This window comes from Aplidium turbinatum, chromosome 3 (genome assembly GCF_918807975.1).
Source record: "Aplidium turbinatum chromosome 3, kaAplTurb1.1, whole genome shotgun sequence".
NCBI lineage: Eukaryota > Metazoa > Chordata > Ascidiacea > Aplousobranchia > Polyclinidae > Aplidium > Aplidium turbinatum.
The window spans coordinates 16,067,860-16,073,835 of record NC_137474.1 but is presented as its reverse complement, the minus strand read 5'-3'; the positions used below and the strand labels follow the sequence as shown (position 1 = coordinate 16,073,835).

The 5,976-nt window shown below is 35.7% G+C and overlaps 1 non-coding gene across 1 annotated transcript; it reads right to left on the bottom strand.

The window, feature by feature from the left end:
• Positions 1-347: 347 nt before the first annotated feature.
• Positions 348-459, bottom strand: LOC145767661 (U6 spliceosomal RNA). The gene has a single exon (XR_014288830.1). It is a non-coding gene; the product is annotated as a U6 spliceosomal RNA (small nuclear RNA).
• Between the last annotated feature and the right edge of the window lie 5,517 nt (positions 460-5,976).

Here is a 5,976-nt window from a genome sequence, read left to right as displayed (position 1 = left end):
ACGAAAGCAAAAAATACTTTCCGGGAAGCAAAGTTATTCCAATGCGATGTCCAGCCACACTGTCCCAGTGGTTCATTAAAACGTCTGTTTTCGAATTTCGAAATTGTCTGTGAGCATAGGGTTGCTTATTTTAAGTTTGCAAATGTCATGTAAACACTAGTGCGAGTTTCACCGTTATTGTGTTTCACGAGCAGTGTTCCTTTTATGCAAGTTTTTGTTGGCAAAATGGGTCGGCGTGCCAACTCAATTTCTAATAAATTGGCAAAATATTACATATAAATTTGGAGACTTTTTCTGATTGTATTATGAAAATATTTAGCTTAGTACTGCAAAACGTTTTTTTTTTAAGAAATATGGAACGCTTCACGATTTTGCGTGTCATCCTTGCGCAGGAGCCATGCTAATATTCTCTGTATCGTTCCAATTATAGCCTAGTATATGTACTGCCGAAGCAAGTACTGCAAAACGTTGTTAATCAACAAATTCTTGCCACGTTGATGAGCAAGTTGATGTTAATGTTCACGTTGATGTTCATAAATTACGATAGAATTACGATTTTTTGATGATTTCAACAAGCGTTTGTTTCATGGTACCTGGTTTCTTTTTCCCTGTTATTTGAGCCTATTTTTCGCTGATATGTTTGCAGGTCACTATTGTTGCCTGTATTGCGATGTGTCAAACATTTCCTTGTTTACTGAAACTGTTAATTGCAATACAGTATATCTTTTGCGAAGCGAAGTAACAACACCACTCTTGCTTGGCGATGAATATTCTGATGAAACCGCTCACCTCGCTATAAGTGCCCAAAACAAGTGGCCTCGTTTATTAGGCATTGGTAAAAAAGTTAAAAGTGTTGTAAAAGGAGCTTGGCCTGGCAGTAGCGTTAATTGTTCGATTAATTTTGTTTCTGCCGTATTCTAACATAAATATGAACAACATGAAACGCTGGATACTGGGTACGAAATGCGTTCTCTCTTAGCATAAGAGTCAACATACTTAACATTTTATTAGTGCGGCCCGCCACAGTTCTCCTTAGTGCCAAAGTGGCCCGCATGCAAAAAAGGTTGGTGACCCCTGTTGTAGAAGAAATCAAAATACTCGTGATGATCTTCGGAATAAGATAATTTGCTTGTTTGTATTAATCGTAATGGCTGTCGTTCAACAACAATGAGCAACTTCTAGATAAAAACATTTCATGCAAGATCATTACTTCACAAAACAAACTAAACAACAAGGAAGTGTTTGCGTTGAATATTTCCAGGAAACACTTAACAATGTTATGGCAGAAGTATAAGAACCAGATATTTGAAATTACAGTAAAATAAAGCGATATTAGTATTGAATCCAACTATTTTCTGAAAAATTTCAAAAACTAAATTAATATTAACAACAGAAATTCGATTATAATTTTACAAAGCATTCTTTTAGTTTGATCTGCTGTGGATTTTACCATATCAGCACAATAACCTACTTCAAGTTAATTATTTTAAACGATTTGATTATGTATCGCGCATTTTGAACTTTTAAGTGACACGTTGTGGCAATTATCTTACATATTTGGACAAACTGAGAAATTGCCAGATTTACTTCAATATGCTTGCAGTTGCATCGATATATCTTTTGGTGCCGAAAACTAAGTAACCTGGTCTAATTTTATGTTTACAATTTTAAAGTTACAAGACTAATTCCTAAGTGTTTACTGAGATCTTAAAAAAATGGAAAACAGGCAAACAGCTAGGCTATAGCCTAATTTTCTTGCAAGCCACTGAACATCGTTGAGCAGAGTGGTGCATTTCATGATCGCTTGAAACATAAATTTTACGAAGCGAAATTTTGTTACGTTTCAGCCCAAAATTCGTTTTCATTTATGTAGTTTTGAAGTTTAAAAGAGATTTTCGAAGTTTGAAGAGCTTTTTCAATAGCAAAATCTAGTTTTTGACGAACTGTCTGTAATTCGTCTTAAGCTACTGTGTGATGTGCAGTCTAACCATAGAAAGAGCTCAACACCTGCTCTCCTGGGCCACATTGAAACTGGCTTTTTCCTGAGGATGGGTTTCTTTTATGTCCGGTTTTCTTTCTCCATCCTATTATTATTATTATTATGACTGCTCATCCACATCAATATTGGAACTGGCAAATTCAATCCACAACACTTTTCATTAGGCTGTCATTCATTACTACATGTGCGCTTCTCTCTGTTTTTGTTTTATTTTTTGCTATTTGTTTTTTGGGTTTTGTGGCCGTGCTAACCACTGATATAGGCTATAGCCTACTACATAATTTTTCATTCAGGCACGTTTTAAACCTTTCAAGGTTTTGCCACCTTTTCCCGTTCATTAACGTGCTGGTAGGTCTATATCGATTTTTGTAGTTAGTATCTTTTTCGTCCCGGACGCGTTAATGACGAAAAATAAAATGATTGATTGAATTTACTAAAGGAACAATTAAAAGGTTTAAAGCCTGTTCAATAAACCAACACGACTACTTTTTATCCTAACTTTTTATCTGATGAGAGCTTATGCAAAAGCCAAAAGGACAAAAAGTTTGCTTTTTTTCAAAACATTAAAACGTATTAACCGATGTTAGACAATTGGCAGTTTTGATTAAACTAAAAATAAGATTAACGTTAAAGAGTTAGACTACAAACTTCTTTCATGTAAAGAAGAAATACCGGCTACGCAACTGATTCTTTCTGCTATAAAGCAAGTTAGAAAATTTTGTATTTTTTGTATTTTTCTTGCCTTCGATTAGTTCAAAGAAATCAGCAAGTTTAATTTCACAAATGGCCTGGCTCTTTCTCCAAGAAGAAATATGAAGCTTACAATAAATAAGCGAGTGCTAACATAACTGAACTCAGGGCCCGATTAACCATGAGGCACACGAGGCACAGGCCTCAGGCCCCCTGGTTTTGGGGGCTCCCATTTTTTTTACACTAGTAGGGAAAGTACTATAATTTGGACCGTCTAATGAAAAATCTTAATATTTTTAAAAAGATCCACAACATTGGGGTGCAACTAACTTTATTTGATTAGTTACAGGCTAGTTGGTTTGCAAAAACAATTCCAATCAAAAAACATAACACAAACAAAGAAAACTACATTATTATTTCTTTTATATAGTGGTCCATATTATCAACCCAGTTTCTAAAATGGACCACCTGTTTCATAATATGGACCACCATACTGTAATATGGACCGTTGCCTTGTGAAAGTAAATATATCAAGGAAATCAAACTTCAAAGGCATGAAATAGAACACAAACACTCAATAAATAAAAATAGTCTGAAACGTTCATGATAGTCATCTCAAACAAGTTTCAAATCATTGATCGTTGGCACAGTTGTCACAATAGTAAAAATGAGCATTTGATATATCAGCACAACTTTCATGGGCCCATTTCTTGCACTGACAACACTGAATCCAATCCTCATCAGTGGACTCGTCACACACAAGACAAGTGCATGCAGAAGCAGCATTGCTTGGAATAACTCTCTTTTTTGAAGACTTAAAGGTTAAAGCCTTTTCTCACTTGTTTTGCTGGTTTAGCTTTTTCTGTGAACTTGATTTTATGTTTGTGTGGCGTACCTGTCAGCACAGTAGCCTTTGTAGTTTTTCTACGTTTTCTTCCTTTTGTAACTTCTTTTGGAAGTGGGCTTATGTCCTCGACAGATACCCTGCATGAAATGCTAACTGAACAAGGTTGTAAGTTCTTAACACTCAATGACGATGGTCCTGGTGCTTGTGAGATTGCTTCATACACTACAGTGCATCAGCTCAAGTTCCAGCATTTAATTCTGTTGACATGATAGATTTTTTTGCCACTTTCTCAATGTTTATCACATCTTGTGACAAAGATGAAATGTTTCAAGAAATTGCATCTTGAGTAGACATATCTTGATCTTCAATTATCAGCGGTGATACATTGTTTGGAGAGGTGTCTACTTCATGAGGCTTGTCAGTAACTTCAGCTGAGTGAAAATCACTTTCATCAAATATAAGAGGATTAATGGGGTAAATTCCTGCTTTTTTAAATCCATTTACTGCATTTAAATCCAATTTCCATGCTTAGACATGTCGTCAGAATTTAATCAAATTGTTTATAATATCAAAGTGATTATGCAAATTACTGGTAGTAGCTTTTATCACTATAAGAAAGCAAGTTACAAATATATTTTATGATGCACTCTAGAAAGTTTGAAAAAAATGCATAAATCTCATGGAACTTTATTTCTATGCCTGTCTTCATTACTGAGAAACAAATTTCTACCAATTGACCATAACCTGGACCACTGGTCCATATTACCAAACAGTTAGGTGGTCCATATTACAGTTAGCATAATCTTATGTTGCTTGGTGTCATTTAGAATTAAACAGTGGACAATTCTTCAAGATTTTGGCAGATAGTTATTAGTAATGCCTCTCCTGCAGATTACTTTTGTATAATCTTTTGTAACTGTAGCAATAGTTAAAAAATTCTCAATAGTTTAGACCAGCAAAATAACATCGCAGACCACCAAATCACAAAACCTCTAGCAACAACAAAGAGCCAGCTCAATCCTTTGAATCTGAATTTCTGAAATAGTAAAAACTAGGTCAGTAAGAAAAGTTAATTCAAGCTGTTCACAAACCATGAAATTATTTACTTCATTGACTAATAAAACTTTTCTATTTCTAGTGAACCACCCAGCAAACTGTCCACTTGAAGCGGTTGACTGTCTCTTATCATTAGTCTCGTCCTGTTGCTCAACACAACAAACAGTGTACCAGCCTCATTTTTGTAATCAAATAAATAATTAATTAAATAAATAATTAAATAATAAAAATAATACTGTAAATAAATAAATAATAAATAATTAAATAAAAAATAATTTGATTACAAAAATGAGGCTGGTAGCCTACACTGTTTGTTGTGTTGAGCAACAGGACGAGAGATTATTTACTTCAGTCATTGAAAAAACAGCAGTGGTCCAAATTATCAGCCGGTCCACTTTATAGCACTTTCCCCTACCGTAGGCAATAGGTTGTGAACGTTTTTGTGCCAGTGTGTGCACACTTGTTATTTTTGAGTAACAATTTAAAATTGTGTAACGATTTTGCAGTAACAGTTGAGCACTCCTGTTCTGCATCGAAAGCGTTTGCCAATAGGGGCCCCCTAAACTTAGCTGTGCCTCGGGCCCCCGTGAGCCTTAATCAGGCCCTGACTGAAGTTCATAATACATTTTAATACTCCATTACCACTGTGGGCTACCCCATCCAATGTCCATTCTTCAGTCAGCAGATATTACCTGCACTGACTCAGTTGATATCAAACCAAAGCTTTCGCTTGGCAAGGATCATTTCAATTGAAATACGATTCAGTTATAATTATCAAGGAGAAAACGTTATTCGACCAAAAGACAAGCAACTTGATTTGAAGACTTTTCCGTTCATTCATAGTCTCCTGAGATTTTTAGCTTTGCTTTGTCCAACAGAGCCTACTGCTTTAGCTGTCAAAAGTCCGCTCACGTGATCCCATATCACAGGATAAAAGCCGGAAGAGAAAGAAATAAAAAAGCAGAAAAAAAAGAGACATGAAGAAGAAAAAGAAGCATAATACAACATGTTGGTTTGGAATCTTTATCCTCTGACTGACAAAGCCTTGATTGGTTATTTCTGGTAGTTTCGCATACTTGTAGAGGCTCTTGACACATGGCCGGTTACCGAGATTGGCAGAGTGAAGTTTTCCAATTGTTGAAGTGTTGCTGCCAGAGAATTATTCCATTCACTAGGTGCCGCTGAATGGAGAGCAATCTTGAAATGCGTTGCTCAAGCGCACAGACCGAGAGTCGAACCAGCGCCGCGTGATCTTGAGCTGGGCGCGTAACCACTGAGCTATTTTGAAAAACGAAACAAGTCTGATTTAAAAGTACAGTCGTTTCCATATTAATTGACTCAAGCAGGAAAAAGCATACAATTTCAGTTATTCAATGTTTTTATT